Raw genomic sequence first — 27,823 nt, forward strand, 5'->3', positions numbered from 1 at the left:
TTCAGCGTCAATAAATGAGTGCTAATCCCAGTGTGCTCAGTGTACAACATCACATGTCATTTCACCTTCGATTCACGGTTTAAAGACGTAGCATTTCGCCACATGCTAATGCTAACCGGAAGTGAAGACTTTTCAGAATAAAAGTATTAAGTAAATAGTGTGAACTTCCGGATTTTCAGAATAAAACTGATTTAAATTAAATAGTGTATTTAATTCAAAATTACGCCATATCAACATTGATTTTAATTTCTAACAGTATGTATGTATGTACATCACTATGTATGTAGTATGTACTGTTTAATGTAAACATGTAGAGTTGTAGAAAATACATGGTGTACAGACAGTACAGTACACTCTGACTGTACAGTCACTACAGTGTAGCCTATACTGTATAGTAGGTGTGTAACAGTGTAATGCGTATAGTCTACTCTACACTCTACCTTTCAGCAACGTTTTAGGGATTTAGGCTCAGTCAGCTCAGGGACTGTTTGGTTACTTTAGTTTGGTAAATGAAATAAATGTTTGAACTTTGTAGTAGTTCACTGTAGTTGCTGTCATAAGTCATTTGTAGACTAAGTGGCACATTTGTACTTTGTAGAGAAATGTAGACACAAGTTGGAAGGGAGCACAATAAACCTGACGAGTTTGAATTTGAGTTGTTTATGAGTTAATTTCAATTGATAATTAGCTCACAATAAGTTCACTTTAGTTACTCGCACAACTTGACACAAGCCATGGGTTCAGGTCCGGACTTATAAGTCCGGACCTGAACCTGAACCTCTGGACTTGAGTCCGGACCTGAACCTGAATGTGAGTCCAGGTACGCAGCACTAGTTGTGCATGAATGTTGCACCGATTTGTATTGGACAAAAGTTAAAGTACAACAACAGTATTTCTGTGTTTCTGCACATATTTTTCTTGACTTGAACGATCTTTATGTGCAGAATTCTCTACATAGAGAAAGCCCTAAAAGATGAGTGTGCTTTAGATTGAGCACAATGGTGTGTAGCTGGTTGGACAAAGAGTCTTGTATTATAGATGAAGTGTGCGCCATTTGGTGCAACAGTTTTGGTTTTGGTAAGTGTTTATGCAGTTTTGGGTGCAGTGCTTCCTTTTGCAAGATATATGAGTGTTTTGCACTTTGTGTGTGTGGTTTTGTGAATTGTGTCGAGTGTTTCGAGAAAATGAGCCCTGTTTACATTTTTTTTTTGTTTTAGCAATTGAAAACTTAAAGGTAGGGTAGGTAAGAATGGAGAAACCAACTCGAGTGTGCTAGAATACATTTTGCCCCTTTACGAACGCAGCCGAAAAAAATCTGCCCCTTCCTTCAGACTTCCTTACAGAGCTCCTCCTCCAACACACACAAACGCCCACAAGATAAGTTTGTGCACGAGATAAGTTTGTGCACGAGATGGAAGGCTGACAGGCAGGTAGGCCATCCAGTTATTTTAGCCGGGCCGGCTAAAATTATTTGGCGAGCTTTTTACAGCGCCACGGCTTCCACAGATGCATTTTTATTTAATTATTGTCAAGCATTTAATGTATTCATTGCTATCGGGGATGTTAAGAGCATTCCATGGAATATAACAAAAAGTGCTTCTGAAGTGAATTACCTACCCTACCTTTAACTAACTAACTGAATAGCATTGGATTAATCCATGTTGCAGACACTTCGGTCCAAAGCGACGTACCCCTATAATGCAGATATTTATCACGCTCTTTTGCCTGCTGTGTTTGCCCGTTGTGTTGCATGCTTGTTTTATTCGGCCCTTCTGTATCACTGATGTGTGTTTGTATGCCCAGAGCGAGGACCCATCAGTGTGTGCATGTGTGTTTGCTATCCTCCTCGCTTGTTTGCCCCGGTTTGCACGGATGAATACAAATTGGGCCCAGTTCCTTATGGCAAGAGATTTTTGTACCGAGGAAGATTTCTTTCCCCCTCTTTTCCCATTTCTGTGCTCTGCTCCTTGCTGGCTTTTTGTGTGCTACTCATATCCCCTGACACAGCCCAAAGTCATTTCGGATTGTGTTATTAGTAATATTGTCACCCCCTCTCCAGTGTTTTCTTGTGACCCTCGGTACAGGCAGAAGTGTGAGAGCTACTGGCTTGCTGTCTTGAGCGATGAGCATCATGAGCGTCACTGCTGCTTGCTTGTTTTTCCTTTGACCCGAGTTCTGCCTTAAGTATTTGCTTTGCAGTTGGTGTTGCATCCCTTTCCATCTATGTCTCTTCTGTTTTTCTCTCACCCATATGTGATTGCCTACTCCATCAAACCTTTTTTTTTTGCCTCCGGATGCCACATTTTATATCCTGCTGCCTATAAATATCAAAAAAGGAAGTAGAGGAAATCTAAAATACTGCACTTTTGCATCCCTCAGCATGTATTTTTTACCTCTGTCTCTCTCTCCGCTTGCTCTCCCGCTCCCCATTTCTCTTTCTCCTCCTTTACACAACTCTCCATCCTGCCTCCTCTCATCCCCCAATCTCAAACCCACACCTTTGCCTTTCCCCGAGGTGGACCGGGCTTATCTCTGCCCAGGCAAACATTTATTCTAGGCCACTGTCCTCCTCTCCTCCATCCAGTCTTTCTACCCCTCATCTGCTGTCCTTCTCACCTCGCCGCACTCTCCTCCTTTCTCCTCTTCTTTCCAATTTCCTCTGCTCAAATGAGATGTTGTGTCCAGAGGAGAGTGTGTACTTTCCTTATCGCAAGCTCCTGTCCGGGTATTAGGTGGAGGAAATGGGCCTGTAATGAAACGGAGGGTAGTGCTGTGTAAACACACAGATGCCAGATTTCTGGGTATATTTTGTGTTTGTGTGTAATTGGTACAGTATGTGTGTGTGCGCATTTCCGCATTCTTTCTTTCTGGCAAATATCTGATTAAGGTCGCCTTCTGTCTCACCTCATTACTTCCGCCAGTGTCCTCGCTTGTTGTCTCACACCAAAACTTTTCTATTTCTTCTGTACTTTACCATTCATCTCTGTTAAGACCTGCCACTGTCTTTCCACTTGTGTTTTTTTCTTATCCTAATCACTGCCTCAATCTCACTTCCTTTACAATGTATGGTTATCAAATTATAATTATCCACAAATTATTTGATATAAGGAACTGTACTGTTGTTTTTCTTGTCCAGTGCTCTGTGTGTGTGTGAAACGCATCTGTGTTTCCGTCTGTGCCATTCTTCTCCACCTACACACTACCACCCTGCATTGTGGTGCGTGCCCTCTTTGCTCCACTGTTCCTCATGCATAGTACTGTAGATGCTTTTAACCACAAGCAGCTCCGTCTGTGGGCACCCTCCCGTTTCCCACACTGCCGTGTTGTCTGGCATGACAATTGAATGTCTTCTCTCTCATAACTTGTTTTCGGAGAGCGCATCTTCAACGAGCCCGCACTCAGCAGAATGGGCTTTTGTCTAAAGCGATGACAATCACTCTCTGTTGTTCGTACTCCCCAACATAAATCTTTTCTGTTCCTATTCTTTCCGCACTACACTCATCACTCTTCAGAAGCTTATTGAAATAGGTTGACAGCTTAATTGGATAGGGGTGAGCTCTAAGACAGTGTAATGCCTATTAAAGTGTGTCAGATCAGTGAATGATAGGTAGTCTTAAGTTCAACACGGTGATACCCTACAAGTTAAAGCCAGTGATAGGTTAAAGCCGCAGTGAGAAGTGTGTCAAAGTTGAAGGGCTAGGGATAGTTGATGTGGAGAAAATGAGGGAAATTAAATATGAACACTTAATAATGTGATGGTATTATGAATATGTTTTGTCATCCTTAGAATTACATCATGCGGATCCTCAAGATTTTACTTGGAGGACATTTCGTCTAATCATCCATTTTTTATTCCAGTCTACATCAGCTATCAGAAACATAGCATTTATGCAACATCATGATGATAAACAGATTTCAAAGAAGTCCAGCAACAGACATGTTTTATCTTGCTACAGTACATTGACTGACTCAAAAGAAGTAGGAGATACATAACAGACACTACAGCAGAAACAGAGAACACTAAAAGTGATGGAAAGAAATAGGATGGAGAGTTTCTGCCAGGTTATTACAGGCTCTCCTCTCGGGGTAGGTTTTGTTTTGTGTGTGCACACAGACCGAACAGGATAATATGGTCAGTGTTGCTACGGGTTACAGATTGAAATATGCTTCCCTGCCTCCAGCTCGTGCTCCGAGTCAGCATGGTTGCCCAAGGCGGCGAATTTCACATTAAATCCTCCCACAGGGTATATGACTGGTTGCCCAGGGAAACGACTGCAAGGGTCCACAGACCCTGGTTTACCACAAGGAGTCTGGTTCATATTTCTGCCAAATATTAGTTATTTGCTGCCTACGAGTTAAATGTGCCTTAGTTAAACAGAATGAAAAACTACTCATTGTAATTTCTGTGTTTGCTATCAGGGACGCACAGCTATGATTACTGGTTCATGAGTGGCTGCATAGTAACCAGAGTTCATATATTGGTCATAATACACTGCATATCAGTCACAGATGAATAAACTGTCAGCCTTCTCCTCTCCTCTCCTCTCCTTGCCTCTCCTCATCTCTCCTAGCCTCTCCTCTCCTCAAATAAGGTAATAAATAATAATAATAATATAAAAGGAAGCTCTACAGGGAAGGAGGCAATATCATATTATAGGGTCTAAAGGTCCTTACACACTGAGCCGATTTTCGGCGTCGATAGATGTCGGGCCATCGATGAGCGTTGTGTCGCCCTACTCAGATTGGTGTGTACTGCACCGTCGTGTCTTTTCGGCCGTGCCGACACCTTCCGCCGCTGTCGGCCAAAGGCCGTCGGCCAAAGGCCGTCGGCCAAAGGCCGTCGGCCAAATAAATCACTCTGATTGGCTGTTCAGGTTAGCGAATCAGTGCATAGGAAGCTAAACGGAAGTGAGGGGCCCAAACAAACTATTAAGAAGGCACATCTGAGATTTCATTTAACTCCAGCTCTCGACACAGGTTCGGGAAAGCCCCATGAGCTTCTCGTTGTAGAGTGAAAATGGAACGCACACGCTATTTGTTTTTTGTTTATATCACGCAGTCTGTTCTTCTTCTCTCAGTGTATCACGCAGTCTGTCTTCCGGTTGTTGCCTCTTTTGAATGACGAATACACACTACCCGCCGCCTGCAGGTAAGGAGTTATTGCCACGCATGCGCAGTTCGTACGTGCAACTTGGCCGTCGGCTGAAGTCTTTGCGGTGTGTTCCAGTGCGAAACATGGCCAAGACGAAGGAGACGTGAGGCGACGTTCCGTCGGGACGTGTTCTTTGGTGTCAGTTTGGTGTGTAAGAGGCTTAAGCATCAGTGACTGTGCTTTAAGGCTCACATTGGACTCCACTAGGTTTCATACTGTAGTCCGACATTGTGTGTACACAACCTATCCGCTTTATCGATCTCTATTTATCAAATTCCAGATGATTTTATTTGTGAAAGGTCTTTATTATCTCATGTGGCAAAACACATCTGGTGATGGATGGTCTACGGGTAGTATAATATAAATACAGGGATGAAATGCTGTCAAAAAGTACATGAAGCAAACATAAAACACAATCTATCTAGAGCAAGAATGAAAATCTGATTCATCTGATAAAACCTGTAAGAGAAGTGTTGTAAGGCGTATGCGTTTTGAGTTTACTGGTTAAAAGAAAGCAGCAGCTTCATATAGTATGATGGTATAGGTTTGTGCTCCTCTATAACACCATGAAACCCTATCATTTATTAACTTAAGAAAAGTCTGGCACTCTCCAAAATTCACTTTTAGCAGTTTGAAAAGTAAGCATTGCCTATTTCTCATTTGAACCACTCAATAAACTAGTATAATTGTCTATATCAGAAGATGAGTTAATCTCATGAAACACTATGTGGCCTTATCTGCACACAAACCGAACAAATGTTGCATATACATTTGAATGTATATGATCTGATAGCATTAAGTCAGAGTCATTGAAGCCAAATGCAACGCGATCACATTAATTGTGATCTTACATCAATCAGTCAGCTTCTAGCGAATGTATCCTTTGTTGAGTCTTCTTGTTTTTTGCCAAGCAGTGGGACGCAGAAACCATAATTCTGACACTGCGCTTGGACATGTTGTGATCTGGCTCAGCCAATCAGTGGAAACAAAGTCATTGATTGAGGCTCTGCCCGTGCTCCAACACTGAGCAAACTGGGCATCTCTTCAGTTAATCACATTAAAATGATTTTGTTGCACCCTGCACTCCACCTAGTAACACCATCTCCCTCGACAATTCCTTAAAAATGGAAGTGGAGTGGTCAGCTAGCTCGCCCAATTACTCGCATACCAACATGCATTTATTTCCCTCTAGCTTGTTTGACTCGACAGTCTTACATTGTTTGATGTCTTTGATGTTTATAAATACACTGGTTTTTTTGAGGTTATTTTTTCGGTTTAACAGGAAACTGATGAGCGGGCTAGATATATCGTAGGGTTTTGGGTGCATGCAGTTTACAAAGCAAGTCAGCACTGTACAGTAAATCAAACTAGAGTAATGTTACACACCTGCATTTGCATATCCATCAGTTAAAAAGGTTTAATGGTACACATATATTTCTTAATAGCAGATACATGCTAATACTTTCATACCAACATAAATATGCTGATTAAGACCATGAGATGCAGATGAAATGTGTAGAAGAGCTAGTGAGTGGACCTTGAGTTAAGATTTTATCAGGCAAATTATGATATTTTATCGAAATAGTCCATTGCTGCAAAGCCAGTTTTATGATCAATGATTAGACAATTGTTCTCCGTAGATAGACATACATGAAAATGCACACACTAGTGTTTGAATGCAGGTTCAAATGATAAGCAAACTGAATTCGTTTTCACAATGAGTTTTCTTTGCCAAGGCTGAGCAGGACTCTTCCCCCCCCTTCCCCTTCTTGTGAGGTTAATGCGTTGCCTCCCTGAACTCGCTCTCTCACCTTCCTTTCAATTTTTTTGTCGAAGTTGTCGATCAATGGCTTCTGTTGCCTTCATATTTGCAGCGTGACCAGCCTCTGGTGTCGCTGGAGAATAGGAAAAGGAACACCCATGAATAATTTACGCCAAGCTGGAATATGTAAACGGGTAAACACAAGAAACAAAATGCAAACAATTGCAGCAGCTTGCATAAATTAATTGCCCGTGTTGGAGCTCTCTGCCCTTCATGACTGATTCAGGGTCAGCGGGCCATGGGGATTTTTGAAGCAGGATAAGTGAGGGAACTGATGGTGGGCCGGGCTGACGTGGGAGCATAATTGCATTACAATTACGTGCATTTGTTTGCTCATTCCGTTTACCTACTGTAGCTTAATCGTAGCACACACTGTTATCCTGTCTCACTCTCCGCCATAGCAGCAATGTTGAATCAACATCGTGCACCTCAAAAAGTCAGTAATAGCTAAGTATTGCAGTAATTGGACTGTTAATTAGAGACACGCTGGCGAAGCAGTTTGCTGTGATGTCGAATCTTGTGTAATGAGGTTTCTGCACATTATTATCTTATTTTATTGAACCACTGTGAAACATCAATGTGGTAAAGTAATCAAATGAATCCGTTGAATTAGAACAATTGGTTCAAAGTAGATTGTGTTGGCTACAGTCCTGTGTGCTAGTAACCAGCAGGATGATGTGTTAAAGTAACTTTCAGAGTGAAGGGCATAGGATCAGGAGATAGGACGTGACAGAGGAGCCACATTTGAGGTTGTCACCGAGTCCCAGGAGGGACGACATGGACCCGAGACGAATCGCGGCCCAGCTGGCTCCCTGGCATGCTCCTATAAGTCGCCTGATCATAAATAGCTCGGGCTCCAGTACAGGGTGGAGGTGGTTTGTCATCAGGCGTGGCCCCAGCCGGAGCACTGACTCCCCGACGCGAGGGAATCACTGTACACAGTGTACAGTGATAAGACAAGGCTATTATTGTTTCTGTCCTCCTCCTATTCTCCTCCTTCCTCGTTTGTTTGGCACGCATAGCCTCTTCCTTTTCTTCTTCTGAGTTCCCCCCGCTCCCTTGTCCTTTCCTCTGCCCTCTTAACCATCTTTTTACAAATATTTATTACACCTTTTTTCAGCTCCCTCCTTTGCAACCTATCTCCTTCATCCATTTATCTTCCTTTCAGCTGATATTATCAGGAAAGTAATGGCTCCTTTGGTCGATGATAATCAGGTACCTGGAGGAGGATAATGACCACACCAGGGTATCTACACGGAAACAAAATTCAGGTATTAATCGCTGCTGACGTGTCAGATGGCTGCTGGGAGTGATGAGAGGAACAGGGAGAGCAAAGGGAGAACATATGAAAAGGTGTGTAGGAAGAGCTAGTGCAAGCAAGACTCCACAGAATGAGGTGGCAAGAGAAGAAAGGGAAGTGGAGGAGTGTTTGTGAGGGAGACCAAAGGGAGATGATGAACAGAGGCAGGTTATTCAGGAGTCAGTCTTGTCTTTAGTATTTTGAGTTTCCAAAATACAATGTTTTCTCTTTCTTTTAGCGAGTCATAGCTAAACTCTCCATTTTCCTCATCTTAAATCCTCTTTTTTCTGACACCTCTGCGTCTCCGTCTTCTTGTTCCCACACAAAAGAGTTCTTTGCTCTGTCATTTGTATTTTATATCCAGTTCACATACAGCTTCCCGAGACTCAAAGTCTGGGCATCGACTCAAGATAATATAATGTACTTTCTTTTTGGGATGCAGACCTGGTGCAGGCTGCTCTCTCATTGTCTCCCTGTGCAGTGCCTCAGCTGTCAGGAGCCCAGAAGATGGATGAATTATCACAAAAAGGTCTCCTCCGGGGCTCGTACCTCATTTAGATGCTCTGTTCTGCTCCGACTCTTACTAACATCGTGACACGTTAGCCTAGCACCATGGCCCTTTTTGTTTCTTTGTTTACAAATGTATGCTAATGAGCGAGGGGGGGCTCAGGAAGTGTGCAACCGATGCATGCTAACTCTAATTCCCTCCCCGGTGACACATCAGCCGTGACAGTTGTGCCTCTGCAGCGGCTCAGAGTAGCTCCCTTATCACCTGCGCTGTGATTGGAGCAGCCGCCTTTGGGGATTGCTTAATTGTGTGTGTGTGTGTGTGTGTGTGTGTGTGTGTGTGTGTGTGTGTGTGTGTGTGTGTGTGTGTGTGTGTGTGTGTGTGTGTGTGTGTGTGTGTGTGTGTGTGTGTGTGTGTGTGTGTGTGTGTGTGTGAGCAGTGCATACAATATCCAGGCATGGGCATAATTAATACCCCGGAGACTGAGAACTCTGGACACTTTTTGTGTGTGTGGGGACTCGCCTCCCTTATGGGGGAATCATTAATTTTAGGGTGAAGACTTGGTTCGGTTAGGGTTAGGCATGTTAAGGTTAGGATAAGTCTCCAGGAAATGCATGTAAGTCAATGTAATGTCCCCTGAAGTGATGTATACATGGTGTGAGTCAGTGTTGGGTGTAACACGTTACAAAAGTAACAGAGTTACAGTAATGTATTACTTTTTGCTGTAACGCATTGCTAATGAAATTCGGGTAATATACTACCCGTTACAATTCTCAGTAACGCAGTTACAACTAATTTTAACCCAAAATGAAATGGTGTTTTGTTTTTTAAGAATTCACTAACATCGCGAGACATTCCGACACCAGAGAAAAATTGTGCCGGTAGATTCAGTCAGGCTGATCTTGATGAGCCTGACTGGGTGTTCTTTTCCCCATAATGACCAAGTCGCTGCACATTATCCCGCTTATTACATGGCCAGATATTAAACGACTAACGAATCGACTCCCAATATGAATTGAAGTGAATGCAGTGAAAACACTGCAGAGCCCATACCATGTTCCTTTTAGTGTTTACTTCTTGTCTGTCTTCTTCTGTTCATTTATCTGACGTCCAGCGCTCTCTCTTTTACTTTCTCTTTCTTGATCCTCCTTAGCAACGCAATTAACCAATCAGAATCAAGTATTCAACTAAGCCTTGTAATAAAAGTTGTTAGTAGCCTTAAGGGCCTACACAGTTGCTGCACTAAACTACATTTGAGCATTTAAAATACTAGCCATTATTTTGCGGTTATTTTGGTGAAAGTAACTCAAAAGTAATATAAAAGTAGTGTAACTCATTACATTTCAGAGACAGTAATATTGTGATGTAACTTATTACTTAAAAAAGACAGTAATGAGTAATATGTACTGTATTACATTTTGGAAGTAACTTGCTCAACACTGGTGTGTGTTATAAATTCCATCCACTTTGGGCGTTGCCGTTCATCTCTCCCTCTTGTCTATCTCAAAAAGAGGCTCAGGATGCAGCTTCAGCCTGAGCCTCGTTTTGAGATGTTTTTTAGCCGTTAACCATGATGGAAATGTTTCCCTATTTTACTCTTGTCTCCATGGCAATCCAGAGTAGGGCAAAAGCAGACCGTATAGGCCTCTGGACAGCCGGTGGAGTTCACAGAGGCCTCGGGCAGTAAGCAGCAGCAGCAGCAGGAGGAGATGGGGAGAGGCAGACAGCCATTTAGAGGTGAGCGGAGCGAGTGGGCTGGCATACTGCAGAGGGATCAGACTGCTTTGCTCCGCAGCGTATGGCCAAATACCAACTAGGTGGGAGATTGACAGAAAAAAACTCCCCTAACGCCCCTAAAAAAAAAATCCTAAGCTCAGTCAACAAAATAAAGCAAGATATCAATGATGGAGTCCTCAATATTTACCATCACACAGCACACTATATAGATTTTCTTCAGAAATATCATTCACAATGATTGCTCTAGGATTTCCAAGGCTCTGTTCAGCTGCCAACGTTCAGATGAGTGAAAACACCCAAGAGCTGGTAATGTTGATTTAAGTTTCAAGTATAGAGCAAGTGGGATAAACCTCTCTGGAGCACAGATGGTGTACGCAGTAGGCACATCCTGGCTTTCACAGCTTCCATTGTGGATGTAATATATTGACTACTTAATGACACCATGACCCTTTACATCAGGGGTGGGGAGCCTTTTTCCTCTCAAGGGCCATTTAAATTTTTTCCACATCCTCCGAGGGCCGTACAAATGATTGACCTCTGCTTAAAAATCAGCATTTTAATGCTGTGCAAAGAAAAAGCAACGTCTTAATCCAGATATCTTGCCATGACTCATGCATTCATGTGCACGGTGTGGCATGATCACCAAACAGAAAGATATGGACACAAGATGTGTGCAAATGTATTTAGTTTCCTATCCATGTGGACATGATTTAAGTGGAGGGGGGTCCAGGGGGGCATGCTCCCCTGGGAAGATTTTTTTTTAAATATTGAAGTTGAAAGCATCAATCTGGTGCACTTTGAGAGCAAAATGAAGAGATCTATGGAAACATCTCTCAACACCCATTTGAAACAGAACTGTAGCTGATTTACTTTTTCTTTATGGATATTTTACAAATCACTCTCCTTTCAAACTGTATTCTTGTTTATTAATAACAACTTTTTTTTTTACTGTCATATAGTATTTTATACCTGTTTACTTTATTCTCTTGTTTTTTGATAACTATAATGATCATATAAAGATGTGCCTTTACCTCACTGGTTGGAGAAAAAGCTTCTTATATTTGTTAGCATAGCTAGCTAACCAGATGCTAATAACAACAAAGTTATTGACTGAATGATCAGAATGACAGATGAACAGATCGCCACTGGGCTTTCAACTAAAGACACAGCCACGCAAAAACTGCAGCATGTGTACGGACTTATGGGTACTGCAATTTTTTTGAAGTCCCGGCGTGGCGTTCTGGTGCTCTCCGTCAGAATTGCACCCCTGTCAGACTCATAGACTGTATATATAAATGGACGTAGGGTCCGTGACGTCACCCATAGGATTCTGCAGAGTTGCCGTGAAGCCCTTAGTAGGCGGAGTCGGCCACTAACGGCTCGACAGTGACAGTAACTCACAGCCTTCTCCCGCCTGCTCCAAATAAGGGCAAAGAGGCGGTGCTGAGGCGGAGCTGAGGCGGTGCTGAGGCGGAGCCGAGGCGGGACAGGGCGGGACCTGCTGCCACCGAGCGTGACGTTCCAGACCTAGCTCAGGCTAAGAAGCTAAGCTAACATGCTCTCAGTATTAAGCTAACAACCTATGCTAACAACCTATGCTAACAACCCAGCTTGCGGTCACTGCTCCTCGTTCCCGGCATATTCTGAAGGTAAGATACCCTGTAACTTTACAAAACTTGTCCTTTTGATTTAAATGTTCTTGAACCTACACTATACAATTGTTTTTTAAGTGCTTCACCGTTTTTCAAATATAAATGTCATTTGTAACTAAACTTTGTAAACTAGCAGAGATATGGCCAGTGTTGCGTGAATTAAATGTAATTAATGAAATATGACTGTAGAAAAAGAAAGGTGCTTTTATATTGATTAAACCATTTTTATTTCTTTCAGCATTAAGAAAAAAGAAGATGGCAACCTCCTCCACGCCAAACTGCACAACCTGTAAGTTGATGGTCCTGGCTTACTTTACATGACTTCAGATGGTTGACATTACACACAAACATACTATACATATATGTATATACATGTGTGCACAATTGTAGATAAACAGCACACAGTATATAAATATATATAAACTGTGTGCTGTTAATCTGTTTTTTGAGGTTTTGCTCTCTTGTTACTTTTAACCATACAGGTGTGATTTCATAGTTATTTTGTATGTTATTGTCAAAGGAACAAAATGAGCAACCCTTTATACTTAATTTGATATTCCTCATTATCTGAAGCATTTGTTACTCTCATTTAGACAGCTGTGTCCGGCGTGGAGCCCAGAGAGCTACAGAGACCATCGGCAGCAACCTTGGCCTCGACCTGAGGGTGTGCTGGTTCGGTTGGGGTGGACTGCGCTGGAGAGGTGTCCTCCCTTTCTTTTCCTACTCCCTGCGAGGAAGAGCAGCCCCGGATGTCCTCCTCATCCACTGTGGCGGCAATGACTTGGGGGATGTGCCCAGTGTTCAGTTGCTGAACCAGATGAAGGAGGACCTGCACCAGCTTCACCATCGGCACCCTGGAATGAAGATCATGCTCTGCCAGAGGCGCCGGTGGAGGGCTGGTGCAAATCCTGTCAAAATTGACAAGGCCCGGAAGTTTGTTAACGTTGTTATGGCTACTTTTGTTCATAGCCTAAATGGTGCAATTGTTGACCACTCCAACATTAGACATGACAGTCCTGGGCTGTTTTTGCGAGATGGAGTTCATTTCACCCCTAGGGGAAATTATATTTTTTTAAAGTCACTAGCCAATTGCCTGAAAGACCACCTCCAAAGACTGTGAACTGCTAAAATGTCAGTATCACTGTCTTTGGATTTGGCCTTTACGGACTGTCCACACAGCGGCGTGCGTTGACGCTTGGCGGTGGGCGTGTCTGAAGCTTGGGGAGAACGTGACCAACAACCAATCACATGAATCTCCCGCCCCCGACATAGCAAAAAAGGAAAAGCCCGGTTCTTCTCCACTATTGCCAAAATGGATGCCGGTTTTGTAGCAAGGGTAGCACGGGCAAGTGTAGTAGCAAGGGTGGCTTTAGTGTATGCAATGTCTCGCAGGAGGCCATGTAGTGTGCGTCGCTGTTGGGTACATCCGATACTCAGAAAACGTCTGCAACGGGGGGAATACCAAGTTCTGGTCCAAGAGCTCCGCCTGGATGATGTACTGTTTCAGCAGTACTTCAGGATGAGCAAAGACGTGTTCGACGAGTTGCTCGGAAAAGTGGGTCCACTGATTTCAAAGGCAGACACCCATATGCGTTTGTCAATCGGACCCGCCGAGCGACTCGCCATCTGCCTACGGTACGTTTTGTGTATTTCTACTTCTGTAACCTGAAAGAGATATAAAGTATATAAAGAGAGAGAATGCATGCCATGGATGAATGATGAATGAAGTCTGTAATTTAGTTCAGATGGATGACATTAATTAAGATAGCTAGGTAAATACAGTATTTTGTGTGTGTGTGTGTGTGTGTGTGTGTGTGTGTGTGTGTGTGTGTGTGTGTGTGTGTGTGTGTGTGTGTGTGTGTGTGTGTGTGTGTGTGTGTGTGTGTGTGTGTGTGTGTGTGTGTGTGTGTGTGTGTGTGTGTGTGTGTGTGTGTGTGTGTGTGTGTGTGTGTGTGTGTGTGTGTGTGTGTGTGTGTGTGTGTGGGGTCTCTGTGGTCTGTGTGTGGGGGGGTGGTCTGGGGGGGGGTCTGTGTGTGTGTGTGTGGGGTCTGTGTGTGTGTCTCTGTGGTCTGTGTGTGTTGGGGGTGTGTGTGTGTGTGGGGTGTGTGTGTGTGTGGGGTCTCTGTGGTCTGTGTGTGTGTGGGGGGGGGGGGGGGGGGGTGTCTGTGTGTGTGTCTGTGGGCTGTGTGTGTGGGGACATATACTTTTTTTTAATCATGTATATTATTTTTTTCTCAGGTACCTGGCAACCGGTGACTCATACAGGACCATAGCATTCAGCTATCGGGTCAGGCATGCAACCGTGGCTGTCATTGTCAGGGAGGTTGTGGGTGCCATCTGGACCGCCCTGGTTGAGGAGACCATGCCGGTACCACAGACCGAGGACTGGAAAGCCATCGCTGCTGGGTTCCAGGAGCGCTGGAACTTTCCGAATTGCGTTGGTGCCATTGATGGGAAGCACGTGGTGATCCAGGCTCCGGCAAATTCTGGGTCCCTCTACTTCAACTACAAGTCCACCCACTCCTTGGTACTGCTGGCTGTCGTGGATGCCCAGTACCTCTTCGGGGTAGTGGATGTCGGAGGCTTTGGAAGGAGCAGCGACGGTGGGAGCCTGCGGAATTCTGCATTTGGAGAGAGCCTCCGAGATGGCAGTCTGCAGCTACCACCTGACACCGTCATCCCAGGAGCAGAGCGGCTCGGCCTTCTTCCCCATGTGTTGGTTGGAGATGAGGCTTTTCCACTGATGAACAACCTGCTGCGTCCGTTCCCTGGACGTCACCTCACACGCGAAAAGAGGATGTTCAACTACCGCCTCAGCCGGGCCAGGTTGGTGGTTGAATGTGCGTTTGGCATCCTCTCATCCCAGTGGAGAATGTTCCGGCGTGTCATCATCACCAGCCCGGAGGTAGCAGAGTTGTGTGTGAAGGCCACCTGTGTGTTGCACAACTTCCTCCGCAGGAAGACGATAGGAAGGACATCACGCACACCTATCGCAGAGTCCACGGATGAAGCTCCAGCTACTCCAACCCTGCGTGATGCACCGAGGATGGGCTCCAACAATGCCACACGCAGATCCATCCAACTGCGGGACACCTTCTGCAGCTATTTCAATGAGGAGGGTGCAGTGCCATGGCAGCAGAACGTGGTGTAGGGTCACCATGGCTCTTTTAAGAGCCTCCAAACCAAAAGCTCTTTTAAGAGCTACCCATATTTTCTTTAAAAAGCAAATATTCCAAATGAGCCATTTTAAAAACAAACATTCCTAATAAACATGTTTCTTAAATTGATATTATGCATTGCTAACAACCTTTTTCCTTCAGCCCTGTTTTTACTGATAAACCACTCGTGATTTCAACAGGTTTTCACATGAACAATTATACAGAAGACAGCACATTATACATCGACATACATGAAGCTTCTGTATCTTCCGTATGTTGTAACTGACAAACGACATGAACAAGTGAAGACACAGTATAGCCATAACATACTTTAAATAACTTTTATTTATAATAATGTATATGTAATATTGTGAGTGAAGTGTGTGCAGTGATGAGTACAGTGATGAGTGTAAAACATGTAGTGTGGATCAGTATGGCTGTAAATAACAAAAAAAAAGTGATTAATCAGTCTTCCTCCTGCTCTGCTTCAAAAAATGCCTTATGAATGGCAAATTTCAGCCTTATCTTCTTTGCCATGGACATCCTTCGCAATGAAGGCAAGAGGCCCCGGAGAAACAACTCGTCCTCGTCCTCCTCCACCACTGGACGAGGTTGAGGTAGTGGCATGGAGAGAACAGGAGCGATGGCTGACAGCTTTCTCCTTCTGGAACCTGTCCCTCAGAGACTTCCACCTTGTCCTGCACAATTCCTCTAATGAAATGAAATAATAAAGTTAATTTGTTGAACTACTTGAAGAATTGACTAAATTATGCCTACATTAATGAAAAGCAAATCCCTTTATCACTGTCATTTGCATAAAAGGTTTTACATTCACACTTTATATGATGAACATTTATGACATTAATGTCTATGGTGCTATTTTATGCTACATTCCATGCTGGCTATGCCTGCAAGCTGTCCATTCAATGTTAAAATTAAGTACACTGGATATATCAAATCAAGTTTTATTTATATAGCACATTTATAAACATTTATAAACGATTTTTGGTCGAGCCAAAGTGCTGTACATATAATAAAACTAGCCTACAGTAGAGACACGTTACAGCTAATACAACAGCACAGTTTGTTCAGAATATCATATATAATATAAACTCCCCAAACTGGCGAAAACCTACCAGTTCCACCCACTGTCTCTGCCACCTCCCTCCATGCCTGGCTCCTCCGGTTTGTATCACGGTAAATGAACAGAGACTGATCATATAACACCGGGTGATTCACGACCGCTATAGTTAATTTCTCCTCCATTTTTTGGAATATGAGGAAAAGACCTGCGTAGTCTCTCCCAGCATACACGCGGTTTGATTGGCTAGCGCTGTACTGGCAGATTTGCATAAACGGGATTTCATTGGCTGACGCCTCCGTCGAGGCGTCAAAAGTTGAACATTGCTCAACTTTTGACGCCAGCTACGCCAGCAACACTCCACGTCGCTTCCCAAAATGCAGTTCGGCTAAAAGTGACGTCACCCCATTCAAAGTGAATGGGCAGAAACGTTGGAAGCCTCAACGCACGCCGCTGTGTGGACGGGCCGTTAGAGTATGTATTCTAAGGCCCTTGCTAAGCCCAGACTGTCATGGCTAATGTTGAGTTAGATATTACATCTGTAGCCATAGCAATGTTAACATGGCTGCTCTTCCTCTTCCCCACATCCCACCCCCCCTCTTCCCCCAATGGACTCTGTAGCTCTCCAGGCCCATGCTGGGCATGGCTGTCTGTCAAACCTTTTATTTTGTATTTGTTATGATGTTTTTTGTTATTTTATTTGTTAAAATAATTCTGTATTTATGTAAATATTGAAATAAATTACATTCATATTTTCCCTTCTTTTGTCTACTGCTTACTGAAAATGTTATGAAAGGATAAGCTTACCATACGATACAGAAAACATTACACATTAAGGCTCAAATCTTTTCCCAAGCCGGAGCAGTCTGAAAAGAGTCCCAAGTTTAAAAACACAACATCTTGACAATGAATACTACGCTGTCATTTATCAGTGACAATGCAAACAACAAGAAGGTCTCCCCTAATCCCATGTATTTTGGCATCAACTATGTCATAAGCATACCATAGAATGTAATTATGAAGTGCAATACCCACAATCCCTACAGGGTCGTAACGTCACAGAAGATAATACCTTTTAGAGAGTTTTGTTCAGTATGCAGATACATATTTGTTTTACAATAGAAACGTTTTTCTCCATAAATGTTCCCACATGTTGTGAGCATCAACTTTAAATCTTTTGTCAACAAATAAAAAACATTTTGTTTATAACACCACTACATTAACAATAAGCATAGGAAAATGATAAATGTCAACATTTAAGATTGTGCTTTTACTCTTTATTTAATCAGATCTATTTCACATTGAAAATGTGATAAACACACAAGCCACATTGAAAGTTACATCTTGCATTTTATGAAAAGTAAAGGTTTCGAATCATTTTATGACTCAAGTACACTAGAACATAAATTTAAAGATGTGCAACACCTGTATCAGTAATTAAAATGATATAACTTATGTACAGGGTTGGGAGGGCTACTTGCCAAAAGCACAACCAGTAACTTCCTGTGAGTATCAAGATATAAAAGTAATGTAACCTGATAACTTTATTTTTCTTTTGGATCACCTCAATATCAAATGCAATGCAAATAAACACAGGAGAGAAGAAATATGAATATGATTTGTTTACCTAAATGTATAATATAATACCATAAAGCAGATTCAGGCAGTAGGTGTACAGATTCACAATGAAAGTATTATCCTCCAGAACAGTACGGCTTCCAGAGAAGAGATACCATTTGATCATTTTACAACAACCACTATCTGCTCTTTTTAGGTTTTGAATAAGATTGTAATCCTGAGTTTCCCTATTATTAGAAAAGTCAAACTAATGCGATTACATCTCTTCCTCTGTATCTAAGGATTACACTTTCCTTTTTTTCGATACGATCTTGATTCGTGTTCGATGTAATCCATTACTACCTAAGCCAATACAAGTCATCACTTTTGGAAAATGGTCTCAAGTTATAAATGATGCCTTCAATGTCTTTCACGTGGAGAAGACATCCCATTGGACGAGGCGTTGCAACTTCCCTCAAGCATCCTACATGAAAGAAAGATCACATGTGTGCACAAACTATTCAGTATGACCCGTCTTGGTTTAAAGCCCAAGTGTAAGAGTGAACAGAGGCGGAGTCTGTGTGTTGGCTGCTGCTACCCAAACCAACATCCTCCTCACAAGCATTGGCTGTTGGAATGTCATTATGCTCCACATGTGGAACAACAAAGGCTTCTTCAGGCGTGCCTTGTATCATAATGATATTGCTCTGATCAGCAGCAAGACTGTTTTCACCACCACCATGGTCTTCACCTGCAACCTCCTCCTCATTGCTATTAACAGTCGAACTAGGACTGTCACTGACCTCGTCATTGCTACTCACCCTGCTTCTCCTTCGAGGCTGTTGTTCTTTGGTGAAATACAAAATGGTGGGCACTGCAGTGTTTTTCAGGCATCTCCTTCCCTAATAAAAATAATAAACAAAAACACATAAAATAACTTTTTGAGGTCTGTAGATATTCAACTTTCTTTTGAATAATGTTGTTTTAAATGTAAGAGTGCATTATAAAAGACAATAGAGGGCCAACATGTTAACTATGCATTTAATCCATTCAACAATTACGTGTTTCCAAGATTCAGATTCAAAGGATTTATGTCATAAGCACATAGGCTACAGTGTAGGAATGGCAATGAAAATCCTCTGTCCCGAGCTCCTCCAACAACGCAACATAGTTATATAAGACATAAAACAATAAAATAAATTCAAAATAAAATTAAGAATAATAAATGAGTGCAGGCAGAAATCTATATACACGTAAATATAATAAGACATATGCAAGAACAGAATGTAAAGATAAATATTGTACCGTAACATGAAATTAAATCCTCTTTTTTTTTTACAGTGATAGCTGTTAAGATAAATACGTTATAAGATGACAACAGATGAATGAATGTTGCTATTAAAATATTGTAAAAAAAGGTAATATCTAGACATACTAGATATATACCACGTGATGATCTATGGTGATGACACGTTAGGCTCGTGTTGTGTTCAAGGACCCTGACCGTTGCCAGGAAAAACAGGCACTCGCTTGTTTAATTATTTTGCGGTCTAGATTTCTTTAATTTTTTTCTTTTTTGCGTGTGTTTATAAATTACCTCGAGGGCCATACCAAATGGTTTCGCGGGCCGTATACGGCCCGGGGGCCGGAGGTTCCCCACCCCTGCTTTACATGTTCACATTGTGTTGAGTAGAGATAAATATGTATAAATGGACGGACAGATATTGTCTTTTATATTTCATACACGTGCATAAACACACTTACTACCCTTCAAAGTGTTATCCAAACCTTATCTGCTCTGCTATGCTGATGTTCAATTGATTCCATTATATTGAAAACAATACCCTCTGAGTATCAGTGTGTGTGCATCTTCTGCATGTGCAATAAGGTTATTCCATTTTCTTTCGGGCTGTGTTAATCTTTGACTGCACCAGGCCTCGGGTTCAGATTTTATGTTTGTCTACACCCAAAGCATTGTTATTTGAATTGTCCTAAGTGGCAGATTTAGTGGACTGTTAGTGGAGTGCAAAACATGACCACATGCTCTGAGGAGAGAGGATGGAATAGAGGAAGACACTGAGACTGTTTTGCCCCTGACCCATATTCCAGCACATTAGGCATCTCTGCAATCCCTCTCTCTTTCGGCCTTACACACCCACAGGCATACAAGCTTACATGCTCTGCCTCTGTATCCCCCCCCACCCATCTTTAATGTATCTCTATCCCGCCTAAGTCTTTCTTTGCCCCTCTCTTTTCTCTATTTATCTGATCTCCATAGCCTTGTTGTACTTCTTTTTTTCTTTTCTTAATGCACTCCTGCTTTCTTAAGAAGGCTGTGTTGTTAGAGCTAAACTAAAGGCCAGGCAGTGCAGCACTCGGCAGTCGGCTCTATTCATCAGTTTCACAGCAGCCCACCACTTTGCTTCATTACTGACTGGCTAATGGCGTAGATCAGTGCAGTTTATTTGCTATAATTAGCTAGATCCATTTAGCAAGCGTGGCCCCGGTGAAGCCTGGTACACTTGTGCTGCCCCCTGCCACGCCATCCTGCACCTGTGTGTGTGTGTGTGTGTGTGTGTGTGTGTGTGTGTGTGTGTGTGTGTGTGTGTGTGTGTGTGTGTGTGTGTGTGTGTGTGTGTGTGTGTGTGTGTGTGTGTGTGTGTGTGTGTGTGTGTGTGTGTGTGTGTGTGTGTGTGTGTGTGTGTGTGTGTGTGTGTGTGTGTGTGTGTGCACACCCTTGGCTGTTGCCCCAAAACGTGTCATTAAGAAATTATACTGGCCCATCAGTTTGACATCCTCCATTTCCCTATGTCAACCAGGTCTTATAATGTCATGCCTGAATGCAGAGTAAAAAGCCTTGTAAAACTTTATATTCCCTGCCCTAGTAAAAAGTATATTGAAAATACATTAGAGCAGGGGGAAATAGGGATAGAGGGAATGAGTGAGTGGCTAAGTCAATCAGATAATGGCCGACTGAGTAATACGGGATTGAATGGGTGAACATGCGAGGAAATGGTAGGCTGTCACCCTGTGGGTCCGCCCTCTCCTTTACTTCTCTCTCACAGACTCTCGTCCTTGTATCCCACTTCACTTCCTCTAACAGTCTCCACCAGTCTCCTCCTTGACTTGCAGCTTAATCTCCTCCCCCGCACCCTCTTGCGTTCTACTCCCCTTGCACCCCGTCCACCCCTCTTGCCAAATCTCCCCGACTCTCTTCCACTCTTGCGCTCTGAAAAGCCTCTTGTTTCGTCGTCCGATGCCATTTTAATCTTGTCCCCTGATGGTGGGAGAAGAGGAGACGGGTGTATTTTAACGTTCTCCTGTGCTGCTGGTGCTAGCTTAAGGGCAGTACGGCCTACGTCACTAAAGTAGAGTCACAGAGTACTCACTGAGAAGATCGCCCCTGTCAATAATTTACACAGAGCATGATGTTGCACTGTTCCTTGAACTGAATTTTTTTCGAGAATTCTTTCATACCTTAGTTCCTGCCTTTACGTTTAATCCCTGATTGGATTTTCTTCGAATTGTCAGTACCTATTCATAATTTCCAATCACCAACAGTATTACATTGTAAACTTGCTCACCGTTACAAAAATGTCCTTCAAGTGGCTAATCAGTATGACGCCACAAGGTGAAGTGGTCTATTAGTTGTTAAACTACATATTAGAACAGGCTTGGTGCGTAAGCTAAGCAACTTTGATTGAAATACGGTTGCAGGGCTAGAGGTTGTTGTTGTTGTTGTTGTTCCAGCATCACAGCTGGCCTCCTGGGAATTGAATGTGTTAAAGAAAAAGAAAATGTGCACTCGGCGAAAGCTTAAGCAGGCCACCTTGACAGTGAGGAAGGTCAGGGGCAGGTATAGCCAATGTGAGCACCGCACGCATGTACAGCTCAGTAAAACAGTGCTTTAAAGAAATACATGTGTTCATCAAACCTAGAGAAGCAACAGCAGGGTCACTCTTTGTTCAGCTAAGAAAAAAAAGAGGACAAAAAGGAAGAAGCTACCACCACATGGTCAACAAACTAAAAAGATCAGGCGTACAGTGTATCTATGTTAGACCTAGTCTCATGAATCTGGACCTTTGATGCTGCATGCAGGCCTCTGGGGGAGAATTTGAAGTAAACGGCATGAAGTCCTCCATCAGGCCTGCCTTGTGTCAAAGGAACAGGCGAGTGGTAGCTGTGTGGGAGTATTTTCTTGCACAAATGAGGCCCTGTGATGTTGTGCTTCATTTGAATTGGGAGTCTTCTCAAGCATTGTTGCTGACCAGTTTGCATTTTCCATATGGTTATCTCTAACAAGGGTAGTGTCACTACAACTCTCTTTATATTGTACAAATACATTTATAAATCCTGGATTCAATACAACACATCATATTTGGTGTAGTATTCACATATTGATAACATTTTATGTGATAAAAATAGCACATCATTGAATGTGTTTCTGAAATGGTTATACGATGAGTCAATCAACAGAAATACAATCCACATTTCTTATAATTGATAACATCATCGATAATAAAAGTAATTCAAGGTTGCAACCCTAGAAATATGTACTGTGAATGTTAATGTTTTTACCGTGTTTTGTAAAATGTTGTGGTTATCCGTAACCATGAAGCTTCTTTCTCTTTTGCTCTGTTGTCCTCGATTAGCGCTGAGCATTAAGAGTGCTTGACTGCGCCTTTTCAAAGGACGCCATGCTGGAACCTTTCTTGAGATAAAACTGGCAAATGAATTGTGAAAATGGCCGTTGGTGTTGTTCTGTAACCACTTTGAGCTTCTCCGTTTGACTGTGTGCTATTATGTACCCTGTTTACCAGAGGGCCATTACGTCGAGCTGAACCTGAGGGCTCCTAACAGATTATTAGTATCTAATGTGTTATGACTGGACTTTGTCACATGGGTTTAAAGTGAAGATGTCTTACTTAACCACCACATTTGTATGTCCATCGTCTATAATGTTCATTGTTCTCCTAATTTTTGTTCTTAGTGCCCTTCATCTGCGTTCCTGCAGCTCCATTTGAACGCTTCTTTGATTCTGCGATTAGCATTCCACTGTATCACTATTCTGTATCACTTAACATATAGCGGAGCCTCGCCTTGCACTGAAACCCAGTGCTTGTTGTCAGTCTTTTGCAAAGATAAAATGAGATGCAGAGATACAACACACACTCATGCATGTATTGTATGCATACACACACTGATACATATGAATTGGCAATCGTACAGCTGAGATGAGAGCTCCGTCAGCTGCACTTCGTTGAAATTAGAGTTTATATATCGTTTGAAAGGGCAGCCAGACAAGGTGAACTTATTACTCATTTTTCAAATGAAGAGGAAGCTGGAGAAAGTTCCCCCCCCCCAATCCTCGTATCTATCTAGAGATTACTTTGACATCAACTTTGGATAAGACTCCTGTTTATTGTAGTTTTTAATACAATCCGTCACACACTCCAAAAAGCGGTCTCTATCTGTGTCCTCTAGAGGTTATAGAAGTTGCTCTCCTCCATCTTATCTGCACGCTAAATAGTGCTGTAGTTTCTGAAGCGGGGGGACAGATTAGGCATAACATGAGAGAGGAGGAGTGATTAGTATTCCTCTTGGTTTCCTGCAGGTTGCAACGCTCGTAGTCGATTGGCTTCCATTAACCTGCCAGTGTGCTCTTCATTACTTCATTAGAGGCGGCGTGGAGGCTGGAGGAAGTCCGTCACAGTCCAGGGACTGAGCCCTGACTCGCTGCTGCTCTCCACGGCCGGCAGACCCCCCCCCCCCCCTCTAGGCTTCTCTGTGTGTGTGTGTGTGTGTGTGTGTGTGTGTGTGTGTGTGTGTGTGTGTGTGTGTGTGTGTGTGTGTGTGTGTGTGTGTGTGTGTGTGTGTGTGTGTGTGTGTGTGTGTGTGTGTGTGTGTGTGTGTGTGTGGGGAAATGCCTGCAGTGAAACTTGTTCTTTCAGTCCTTTTTAACTTTGTGTTAGTGAGTTATTTATTGCAATGCATGTTGGTTACTTTAGAGAACAGCCGTTTAAGTGTAGGATAAAATGACCAACCTCATTTGTATAGTTGATTTAAGACAAAATATCTCCTCACAAATTTTACCAGTATTTTTCACAGTGCAACGTTTCAAATAAGGTATTTTAAAGCACTATCATGAAGCAGTACAAGCTATATATAGACACACATACATAGTTTAAGGAATGGTTTGAAATGCATGAGTCTGAGTTGATCTACTCTTAAGTTGGACCAATGAGAGCAGAGCTGAATGGCGTCTGTCTAATACTTTCATATTCGGGACAGGGCATGCATCTATGTTAAGGAAAGAAAAAAAATCAACATCAATTTTTCACATGTGTTTTATTTAATTCAGCAGAACTAAAACTGAGTAAACTAATTATACTAAAGTGCAATAAACTAATCCAGAAAACAATGTTTTCTCACAAGCTACTGTACTGTATACAAGTAGGGGAAGAAGATTTCCTGCCAACAGGGGACTTTATTTACGACTCATTGAAATTAAAGCACCATCTCTGTAAGCATGTGTGCACCCATGCATTATTACATTCATACACACACTCACACACATGCAGAACAGATATTGTTTAAGAGTGTTAAGGAATGTGTTGACGAAGAAGATTTGAACATTTATCCTCACGCACACTTCTACAAAATTGCTTTGCCGTTCTCATTTTCATCCCCTTTTGGGAATGTTACAGAATTTATTATAAGAATATATTAGCAGTTAATGTTATTTCATTTCTTATCAAACATTTATCCATAAAGAGACTGCACCAAATGAGAACTACTGATTTAAAATGTAACTGTATAATGATATAAGTACTGTAGCTGCAGCAAACATTTGTCTTCTTTTCACTTTATTCAATAAGGCCCTTTTCCTGCATCTCTGCATAGGGTGCAGAGATGCAGTTTGTACTTTTAGTGCTTAAGAAGTCTTATTCTCTCAGCAAAGAAGTTCACTCAAACATTGTTCTCCTTAGACTTCAAAAGACAATGCTTGAGGGACTTGAAGAAGAAGAGGGAATGATTTGAAAGTGAATTCTTTGTAGAAGTTTTTCTCCTAATTTTGGCTGAATACTTTGTCATCTTGAGGAGGTTTTCAGGTGATTTTCTTTCCAAAAATCTCTAATGCTGTAACACTTTTTCTCTCTTTGTTGAGTGCAATAGAGAATGCTCAGATGGATTAGGCCATCAGTACCCATACTGCTTAAATATTTTTCTTGCATACTAAGTACAATGCATTCCTTCTCCTTATTGTATTTAAAAGTAGAGATCTTTACCAGGTTGATTTAAAGGCCCTTTTTATCCATAAGATGTATTTGAACCATGTTATCTTGGAATGTGGGTCATTTGCAACAAATGTTTGCCGTTTCACTTTTGAAGTTGTCACTCATTTCACTTCCAAGTAGTCCTAAATGTGTATGTGCTGCATGCCCATTCATATTTAAGGTACATTCTTACATAAAAGAGATGAGGAGAGGGCCCCCCCCCCCTCTCACCTGGCTGCTGCAGCGTTGTCTCCTCGGATACACGGTTTAGGGTAGATGTGACGCCCATTGACTCATGCAGTGAGTCATGCAGTGTTTACTCAAAGGAAGAACACAAATAAACGAATGCTGTCAAAATTATTGCGTTAACGGCGCTAATTAATTTTTTGAATTAATTGCGTTAAAATAATTAACGCATTTAATGCATGTGCAGAATGGCCCGCTCCATACATCCCACCAGTGCCAGCGCCAGGGTATGGCTGGGGTAGGCTACACACATACCAAGAAATGGCTTAGCCCCACCATGAAAAATGATGTTAAAGTAAGCAAAATAAAGTCCGCCAACTCGCGCAGAGCAAATTGCACAGACAGCAGTTAGTAAGATTGATTTCAGTAGCCACTTGTCTGGAAATACCAAAGACCAGAAACGGTTTTGAAAACTTTTGTCACGTAGTGATCGTCTTCTCAATAGAACATCTTTGATAATGTCTTCTGGCCAATCAGAATCAAGATAACGGCGTGGTGTTGTTGCAGGAAGTCCCGACGTAGAATACTTTTGCTGTAGTACAGGGGTGCACATAACTGGTACGCAGGTTATGTGCGTAATCTGAAATGCGTACCGTCACTTTTGTCACAAAGCGCATTTGCGTACCGACGTACTTGTGAAGCTTTTCCAGAAGGCGGTTAGATCACCGGACGACAGAGTCGGGTTACGTTCCAATTAGGGATGCACGATATTGGTTTTTTGAAACCGATACCAATAACTTCCTGCTTCTCAAGACCGATACCGATAACCGATAATAATATAATATATATATATATTAAATGTACCTGTAGTTTTTGCACACCAGGTGGTAAAAAAAAGACTAGTAGTGAGCAAATGACATGAGCATTACTACTGTGAACAAAACAAAGCCAAGAACAGTTTTGACTCTTCAAAGTGACCATATTTATTTCCCCAAACAAATCTGGCAAACTTCTTGCCTTTTTCAAAAGCCTCGTCGATAGGTAAAAGCCCCGGTGCCTTTGCAGCTGGCTTTGGATTCGCTGCTAGTTTAGCAGCGCAGGGGTCTTCGTACGCTTTTAACACACCTTCGTAGTGATGGCGATGTTTCAGGTGACTGATCAGGTTGGAAGTATTATAGCTCGTTGCCTTTTTCCCTCCTCGTGGAACTTCTGCATTGCATTTGTTAATACAAATAGCAAGCGAACTATCCAACTCTGAAACTTTAAAATAGTCCCATACTACCGACGACATGTTTGTTTACTGTCCTGGCTTCACGGCCACACACCATTTACAGCCGGGCAGCCAGGCATGAGTTAGGGAGCGCTGGATTTGTGAAAAACTCCCCTCTTCCTAAACCACTAATACCACAGTACTGGCAAAACGGGAGGAGCCGAGTGAAAAACAAGCGCCCCTCATCCCAATCCACCCACACCGCAGTATTTTTTTCTTTTTTTTTACCCAAAAAATATATTGTATATTATCGGGGCTATTAATACTTTTATCAGGTTTATCGGGATGACGTCATAATTCCTAATATCGGACCGATAATTATAGGGCCGATAATTATCGTGCACCACTAGTTCCAATAGTCCATTTAGCTTAGGAACCTTCCAAACCAAGTGAAATGACCCGGAAGTCCCTCAGTGGCAGCCATGTTAAGTGCCGTTCCAATTCTCCAAATGAAAGGAAAGGAGATTTCAAACTTCCTTTATAACCTCCTTTAGCGTAGGAACCACTGGACCTCCCTAACCGAAAGGAGAGGAGAAAATGCTGCCCCACAATGCATTGCAGCCGCAGCATTTGCCGTCACTCAACAGTCGGCTGTTCACGGAAACAACCGATTATGACCGAGAAATGATATCATGAAAGTTACGGTGCTTATTAAGCATTTTAAAACGTATGTGGTAAGTTGCAAAAGTGCTTTGTTTTGAACGTTCATCAGTATTATAATCAAAAAGAGAAATATGAACGTTAGTTTTTACTGAAATGATCAAATAAAGTCAACATCTCACAGTCTTTACTGAGCTGTGTGGGGTTTGTTCAACTTTTAAAAGATGCTTGAATGGTGATATACACAGTGATAGATGTTAAGGACTAACGTTTATAATAAATACATTTGTATTGATTTTAAGATATTTTCATACAATCATACGTATTGGGATCATTTGTATTAATGTGGACCGGAGGGAGAGGGTGATGAGCATAAGTTTCACTTTCCTTTTTTATTTCAATTCCAACTTTGGTCATGAAGAATATGTTTCTCTGTTGTCCCCGTTCATAAAGCAAAGCAGCAGCATCAGAGCACGGAGCAGAGTCTCTAGATGAGTTTACAGTAGTCCCTCCTTCTTATTAT

At 42.3% G+C, this 27,823-nt stretch overlaps 1 protein-coding gene and 1 long non-coding RNA gene across 2 annotated transcripts in view; one reads left to right on the top strand and one right to left on the bottom strand.

Annotated features, from left to right (window-relative positions):
• Positions 1-27,823, top strand: part of b4galnt4a (beta-1,4-N-acetyl-galactosaminyl transferase 4a) — a 209,051-nt gene that overhangs the window by 35,668 nt on the left and 145,560 nt on the right. The window lies entirely within an intron of this gene.
• On the bottom strand, positions 15,463-18,869 carry LOC139434050 (uncharacterized). Its single transcript, XR_011643448.1, has 3 exons — positions 18,789-18,869; positions 17,218-17,276; positions 15,463-16,040 (listed from the first exon to the last, which is right to left on the bottom strand). It is a non-coding gene; the product is annotated as an uncharacterized lncRNA (long non-coding RNA).

The sequence above is a fragment of the Pseudochaenichthys georgianus genome, chromosome 6 (genome assembly GCF_902827115.2).
Source record: "Pseudochaenichthys georgianus chromosome 6, fPseGeo1.2, whole genome shotgun sequence".
NCBI lineage: Eukaryota > Metazoa > Chordata > Actinopteri > Perciformes > Channichthyidae > Pseudochaenichthys > Pseudochaenichthys georgianus.